The following is a 7670-nucleotide window of genomic DNA, read 5'->3' as shown; positions in this document are numbered from 1 at the left end:
AAGGCAGCGCCTCGTTGCCTCGTTTTTAATTGTTATGGATCAGTAATTAAACAAATAAATTACTAAACGGTCTCTTTCGTCGTTATTAATGATCCCACAACAGTTGCCAGCTTCACCAACGTGGTTATTATGTAATTATCAGTTAGTTTTAATCTCGGGTTAAGCAAACCTTTCAAGATTGCCAACAAATTACTCGTCGTACACTCCTCCGAACGCTCACTATCTGGATACGTTTCTATAAATTATGCGCTAATGCCCCACGAGCACGACGGGGAAACGATGAAGAGCCTTTCACGCGAAACCATTTCCGCCGAACACTATTTATGAATTACAGGTATCTGTAATGACGAGTGGAGGGCTGACTCCGCCTGTTTTCGGTCGAGATGTGCTAGTTATGCAAATTGGAATTTTTGCTTTTTGGCGAAATGCGAATACAAAGTATCGACACTGTTATTTTGTAAGAATGTAAGTACTTTACATGTCGACACGATTTAACCGTACAATGTGAACTTACCTTCAGTTTCACGCTTTTTCTAGGTTTTAAAGGCCAGCGTTTCGCGACGCCGATCTTGCTAATTGTCTTGAGACTTTTCATTGGCGTTGACGGAATGCCCTTTTACAGGCTATCAACATCATTCATCGGTCCATTCATCAATTAAACTTGCAATTACTATTTTTTTTCACGTTTTCTTCTCACGATCTTGTATCCGCATCATAAAGAATCATAAATTGGACATTAATGATCGATCAGCGAGCATTACAACGAGCAGATCGGGAAAATGGAAATTATTTTAATAAGATGCGCAATAATAGACGAGTTATTCATTCTCCACATTGCGTGCGGATGTTTGCCACAAATTACGGAAACGCGTGAAGCTGCGAAAGAAAGTGTAAAAACAAAAATCTTAGAAATGTACGCAGCTGTTCTTCTACCATCCACACATTTTTGAAAAAAATTCGCGTTGGATTCCATGAACAAAGTCAATCCGTTTCAAAGTTAATTCTGGATGAAGACGTCATAATCGGAGGAATTGACATGGACAGCTCCGCAGACTAGATCGTGAACCGTCATCGCTTATGATTTTCACTGTTACCAACTGTTGGCACTTTCACTTCATGATGAAGCTAGGTAATTACGGCCCGTTAACATCACCAGTCGACTTTTCATGGGTTTATATGGCAGATTTAATCAGTTAATTATTTACAAGGTGTTAAACGGTTTGCTCGAAACATTACGGTTCTTCCGAAATTGCGCTTTCGTCCAGGTGTTCCACGTTTTTACCATAATTCTAAGAACCGGTGTGTAATTGCGCAAAAATTTTTATTGTTTATGAAGCAAAAGTTGCCGTAAGTCCGGTAATTAGTGAGGAATGCAGTTGTCTAATGGGATGGCACGTTTAGGCGATTAACAAGCCAAAAATTCAAATTACCATCATATATAATGCGTAAACATAAATCAGAGAATTTATGATACCACATTAAGCCCTCGACGCTTCCCTTGTTATTATGCATCATTTACCAAACCAACATGATAATTAATTCTAAGAAAAAGCGAATTGAGGAGTCTGACACTGATGATGCTGGTGACACGTTCGAAACGCCGAAAATGACAAAACGCGACGACTTCGCCGCTCTGTAGATATACCGGGTTGTACTACAAGAGTCCGCGTTTAAATTCTCATAAATAACCCGCTAACAATCTACTAGTGACAGCTTGTTAAGTCCTAACCACAGGTTAGGTTATAATTAATGGCTTACGTCACATTGTAATTGTTGAGTCGTCGCTATTATACCCACCTCGGTACGTGTACGGCCATTTGTTAACGATATTGGGGTATTTCAGGTGTTTATGTTGATATCTCTTCTTCACTTTGATGTCGCGTCGCATAACCAATACACGTGTTTTGCATGCAGGGCGGTACCGTGATACTGTTTACACCCTCAGGCTTTTTTTAAAGACATGCCTTAACGATTTTAAAGTCGATTCACTGGGTACTAAAATCTACCCTCCAGTTATGAAGACTTAAATGAACTGACACGAAAGAGGAAATTATGCAAAATGGCGGAATTGGTTCTCTATTGGTGAGGTGGTGATAACCTGATAACTGAATGCATGTGTCATTTTTATAGCCACTGGACACTTAAAGTTTTATATCTTTGCGCATTGATTTTTGTGCAAGTTTATACTAAACAGATACATTCTTTGTCTTAAGGGGATTCCAGCTGTATTTCCTCATGAGAATTGCAACATTATCCACTGACCACCGTCATCTTAATAATCCGCAATAATTTTTGCCTTCGGTTTTAGCGCCCTTTTGTCGCTAAGAATCCGGTCTCACATATCCGAAATTAAAAAATAAATTTTTTCAGTTTATATTGCAAATTCATTTGGTGAACATTTTTTCCAAAATTTTTGGTGCTACCTATCTCTGGAACTATGACAGATAGAAATATGCGGTTTTCGTTGTCGTTTTCCTTGCGCTTTTGATTGATTTTGATTTTTTTTTGTCCACCAACTATTTGACCTACCGATTTGAAATTTAGCTAGTTGAGAGATCTTGAGCTGCTCTTTCGATTGATGTGTAACTCAAAAGTATTAAAATCATGTTCGTTGCGAAAAAATTGCTTAAAAATGACCTCAAAAAAAACCTCTAAAAATTACCGAACCATAATTCTCGTGGTGCTCATTTAACGCAGAATTTCACGCATAATCCAAAACTGTGCGAGTTTTTCACGTACATCATGGAGGCAATTAAATTTTCGGATAGTAAATGTTTTATTTCGAAATGAATCAAGGCCCCACATCTCCGAAACTAGATAGATAGAAAAATGCGAAGCTCGCCATCATTTTTCTCGGGCTATTGTTGCTTAGAATTCGCTCTTAGATAGATATCCAAAATTCAATGGTCAATTTTTTTAGAAAAACAATTACGAGTCAAACGATTAAAATATTGAATTTATTTTCTTTGATCGCCATTCGCAAACTGTTTGACCTACCCATCTGAAATTTAGCCAGTTAATCGATCTCGTGCTGCTATTTCGATTTATGTAAATATCAAAGGTATTAAACGTCGTTTTCGCCCAGAGAAAGCTTTTTAAAAATGACTCTAAAAAAACATCTTAAAAATTTCGGTCAATATGTCTTTATTTGTAAAGCAAACTCAAGTTATTGATGCTGATTTAACGCAGTATTCCACGCAGAATCCAAAACTAGTCGAAGTTGTAACGTACGTCAACAAATAACCGAATTAGAAGCGTTTGAAGTTTTAGGATGTCGCCAGAGAGCAAAAATTTGGAGGCTCCGGAAAATTTTGCTATTTATATCTCCCGAACTATGACAAATAGAAATGCGGTTGGTAGCATCGTTTTTCTAGCGCCTTTGTTGCTTACAGTCTGATCCCAGATATCAAAAATTTTATGGTCGGTTTTTTGGAGAAAAAATCCGACTCGAACAATAAAAAATTTGGATTTTTTTTTTATTGCCTGCCACTCGTAAACTATTTAACCTACCAATCTGAGACTTGACCAGTTGATAGCTGTTCTTTCGATTGATGTATCAAAGCCAAAAAACGTTCCGAAAAAGTTCCTTCAACGACTCCAAAAAGATTTTGTGAAAATCAAATCTGGTCAAACGTTATTGATTCTCATTTAAGGCAGAATTTCAAAACTGTGGTAATTTTTCATGTACGTCAATAAACAACTAAATTAGAAGCGCGATTAAAGTTTTAGGTTGTCGTCAGTTGACAAAAATTTTGAGGTTCCGAAATATTCGGTGCTCCATATCTCTAGAACTACGACCAATAAAAATGCCTTTTCCGCTCTTTTGTTGCTAAAATCCGATCTTAGTTATCCTCAATTCGAAAGTTAATTAAAAAAAAATCGGCGCAAACCATAGAAAAAAATGTTTTTTTGTTTTTTTTTGACATTTACATTTTTACTTCAAATTTAATCTCCTTTCTATTATACATAACTGCATAAAGATTAATTCCTCATTGTGGTAAAATACTGTTAAATTGTTAATAAATGTAGGTGGCTACTTCTAAAGCGATAAAAAATTGAAAATGGTCATCATCCCACACGACGTAACAGATCTTTCGCCCCCCCATAAACCAATAAAATAAATAATAAAACTTACCCATTTGAATTAGAGAAATTAAAAATATTATATTAACAAATTCCTGCCTATAATGGAAAACATCCGTTAAACTATATTGCAATAAAATTATACCTACACTCTACTAAAAGATCTCCTTTAATATCATACCCATTAAAATTCTATCGTAAAATGTACCTATCATATAACCACTTTGTACCAAGGATAATTTGTTCATCACTATCAATTATTCGCAACACATGAAGAAAGAAATTAGTATCCTTAGCCTGAAGTAAATACTAACTATATGGGGTAAGTACCAGCTTTCTAAGTGAGAGGTGGTAAAAAAGTCTTATTATTAAATTTGAAAAATCTGTACAAAAAATTCGGCAACAATTTATAATCACCAATCAGTAAATTATGGTACGTCTTAGTTGTATTCAGGAAATGTCATTCAGAGTAAATTATAATTTAATTAATAACGAGTAATTAAATTTATTTGAAATTATAATCAGCAGGTACTAGATCAGTACGCAAAAAATCACATGTTGTAATTAGCACTTCCATCACGCACAAATTCCGAATTTGCATACAAATGATATTAAATAAATTAAATATGGTAAATAACTTTAGCATAAATTAGTAGTTTCAGAAAAATTAAATAATTAATGAACGGAGACGATAAATCAACCAATCAATTTCGGTAGAAACTTCTGTTTCGTGACGTAATTGTATTACTATCTTCTCCAATCACAATTATGCAAAATTCTGGTTAAAAATTATGTTTTGACAATAACCCAAACGGTAGTCTGATGACCTTTGGAAAACGTATTAGCATTATTTCTCATCCATTTGTCACCAGTCAAATTAAACAGTGCAGATTTCAAGGCATTTACACAACAATACAGATATGTAAATTGAAGATATCTAAATGTAAATTTAAAAGTGAAACCTGCTGATTACATGCAGAACTGCTTCCACTACACGTATTTCAGAAAAACGTCTTTGATTTAGGAATACTCAATAAATCTAAACTAAGTGTAATTTTATGTGATGTGTATCTATGATACAAACAAGGAAGGACATTTCATCATGTTTTGGGTGTAAATCAAAAAGTTCCAAAATAATTGGTATTGTTATTCCGCCTACAAAACAGTCGCGTGTTCTTGAGGATTTGTATAGAAGACGTGATAATATGACACCACACAGCTAGTTTTTATTAGGTATCAATATTTTTACCTAAAAATATCGAAGTACAAAATGCTATCAGCATACTTCCACAGCCACAGGTCCGGGCAATTTTAACGCCTAAAGCAGTATGTGTCTAACAATGTAACTTTTTAGAACATAAGTACTTTTCAATGACTAGAGCTTTAGTAAATACACGGCGGTGAACTGGTAATAAGTGTTTGGACTTCCTAACAATATTCTGATTTTTTTCCCTAAATCATTATAGTTTCCGCAATTTGTTCAATAAAATGCGTTACAAAAAAAACCTAAAAAACACATGCATCAAGTTACGTTGCTAAACAAATTACACTATTTGTTAAATCTGAAGTAAAATTTATTAAATATAAAGGATTGAATCAGTGTCGCGTGTACCTAGATGCAGAAGAAAGAAAACTAGAATAAATAGTTTAATATACCAAACACTTACACCAGGTGTACCTATGTACATAACAACTTCTCAATGAGTCCTCAAACTGTTCCAAAATCTGGAGTTTTCTGATAAAACTTTTCTAAATATTCTGCGTTACGATACAACTTTCGGTTACTTCACCATAAACTAAAAGCATGTGCGCACACTTTTGAAATATGTAATTTATTATTTTTTTCTCAAAGTAGAGCAAAAGTTCTATTTTAACGCCGAAAATTGCAGCTTTTTTTAAGCGTAACAAAATGTTCGTATTATTATGATCAACAACATTCTATACAGGTCTCCCTGAACTCGCGCCCCAGAGATGTCGGCAGCAATACAGATGGTAAATTGCAAAACAAAAATGACCTAAGTTTAATAGTATTCGAGAAAGGATAAAAAATAAACAACCAATCTCGAAAGATTATTCTAGAAGTGAAGTAAAAGGCCATCACAGACAACGAGAGTATAATGTTCATCTGAACAATGGATAGTATGTGTCCATAGTTACCGATTTTTAACTTCTGTTCAGTTTCGGAATTAGCTACCGTTCTTTCGTCTTTTCTCAATTATTTTTCGAGCTAAAAAATTTTAGTTTCCTAATTTTGGTTCAAAATTGTTGCCTCCATAAGCCCTTTCTCTATGGGGCGCAAGATCTGGGACATCCTGTATAGAAGTAAGGTTTTGTTTCACAGTTAAACAATATTCACATTACATTACTAATAGGTAGTACAATAATGTTAGTTCCTAAAACAATCAGTTCGCCGTTACGGTCGTATTTTTTATACTATTTGAGAACCATTTGAAGTTTCCATTGATCTGACATTTCTATCCGCTAGTGAGATGAACGCTACAGTCTATTACAGCTTATTGTAAATGAAGGTTTCGTTTTTTAAATTGCTGTCTCAGTTTTAAGAAAAAAAAAATTGATTCCAATTGTCATGCTACGCCAGTAATTACTAAGGTTACTAAGGTTACTATGCATAGGTACACAAATGCTCTGCGTTCTTATTAAGGTTATTTTGTGCATGCATATCAGTGGCGCCGAGAAAGGTCATGATTTTTTTTCCGCTACTATTTCAAAATCACCCTGTATTTGCAGAAAATCTTTAATCTCATTAAATTGAAAATTATTACTTCAAAAATTTTTATTTATCGTCTTTCAATAGGCTCCTCGACAGTAATAAAACATTTTCATGACTCTTAGGTAGAGGTATATGTAAATAGCTATTAATAATAAAGGCATTGATTCGGCTTAGATATTATTTGGTGACAAAAATTCCACGAACTGCACTGATTTCACTGCCACTTTTAGCGTTTTAGAAAAACTGCTAATTCAAAGTAACTTGAATAAATTGTTTTTCAACCCGTGCGCTAGTGCTCGCTCATCTTAAGAATTTTTTAGTTCTTAAAAGAAAGACTTACCAGTTCACGGATTGCCGTCTATTTACAAAACACTCTGTACAAGTGCAAAAATATTTTACTGCGCCGATCTAGAATTCCTGTCTCTTCATTGTGCAGATTATTTAACACGTCTCAGTGATTTTACAGCGGAAATTAGTAAAGGTGCTGGGCATATCAGATTTGTTTAAAAAGTTTGAGCCCTCAAGAACACAGTAGCAGACTATTTTTTTCCGAAGCGTAGCCGAGGTTTGTGATTTAAATTTTTTCATGAATTTTTATTCATGACTGAAATGTACATAAAGGTGTAATAGAAATATGGTTGTAGATCTCAATAAAAAAAACTAATTTTTCCTCTTCGGTTTTTTAAAATTCTCCTCAAGTATTTTCCAAAAAAAAGTGACTTTTTAAGTGTCCCTTGTATGCACATTTTCGTACGCAACAACGTGACACCGACCTTATCCGCAAAAACGCGGTGCACAAAAAACTTATCTGTTGGAATTCATTTTCCTTTGTGCGTTTAAATTAATTAAGTTATTA

This window comes from Gnatocerus cornutus, chromosome 9, assembly GCF_029298725.1.
Source record: "Gnatocerus cornutus isolate USDA-ARS CGAHR chromosome 9, icGnaCorn1.1, whole genome shotgun sequence".
Classification (NCBI taxonomy): Eukaryota; Metazoa; Arthropoda; class Insecta; order Coleoptera; family Tenebrionidae; genus Gnatocerus; species Gnatocerus cornutus.
This window is presented reverse-complemented; position numbering follows the sequence as displayed.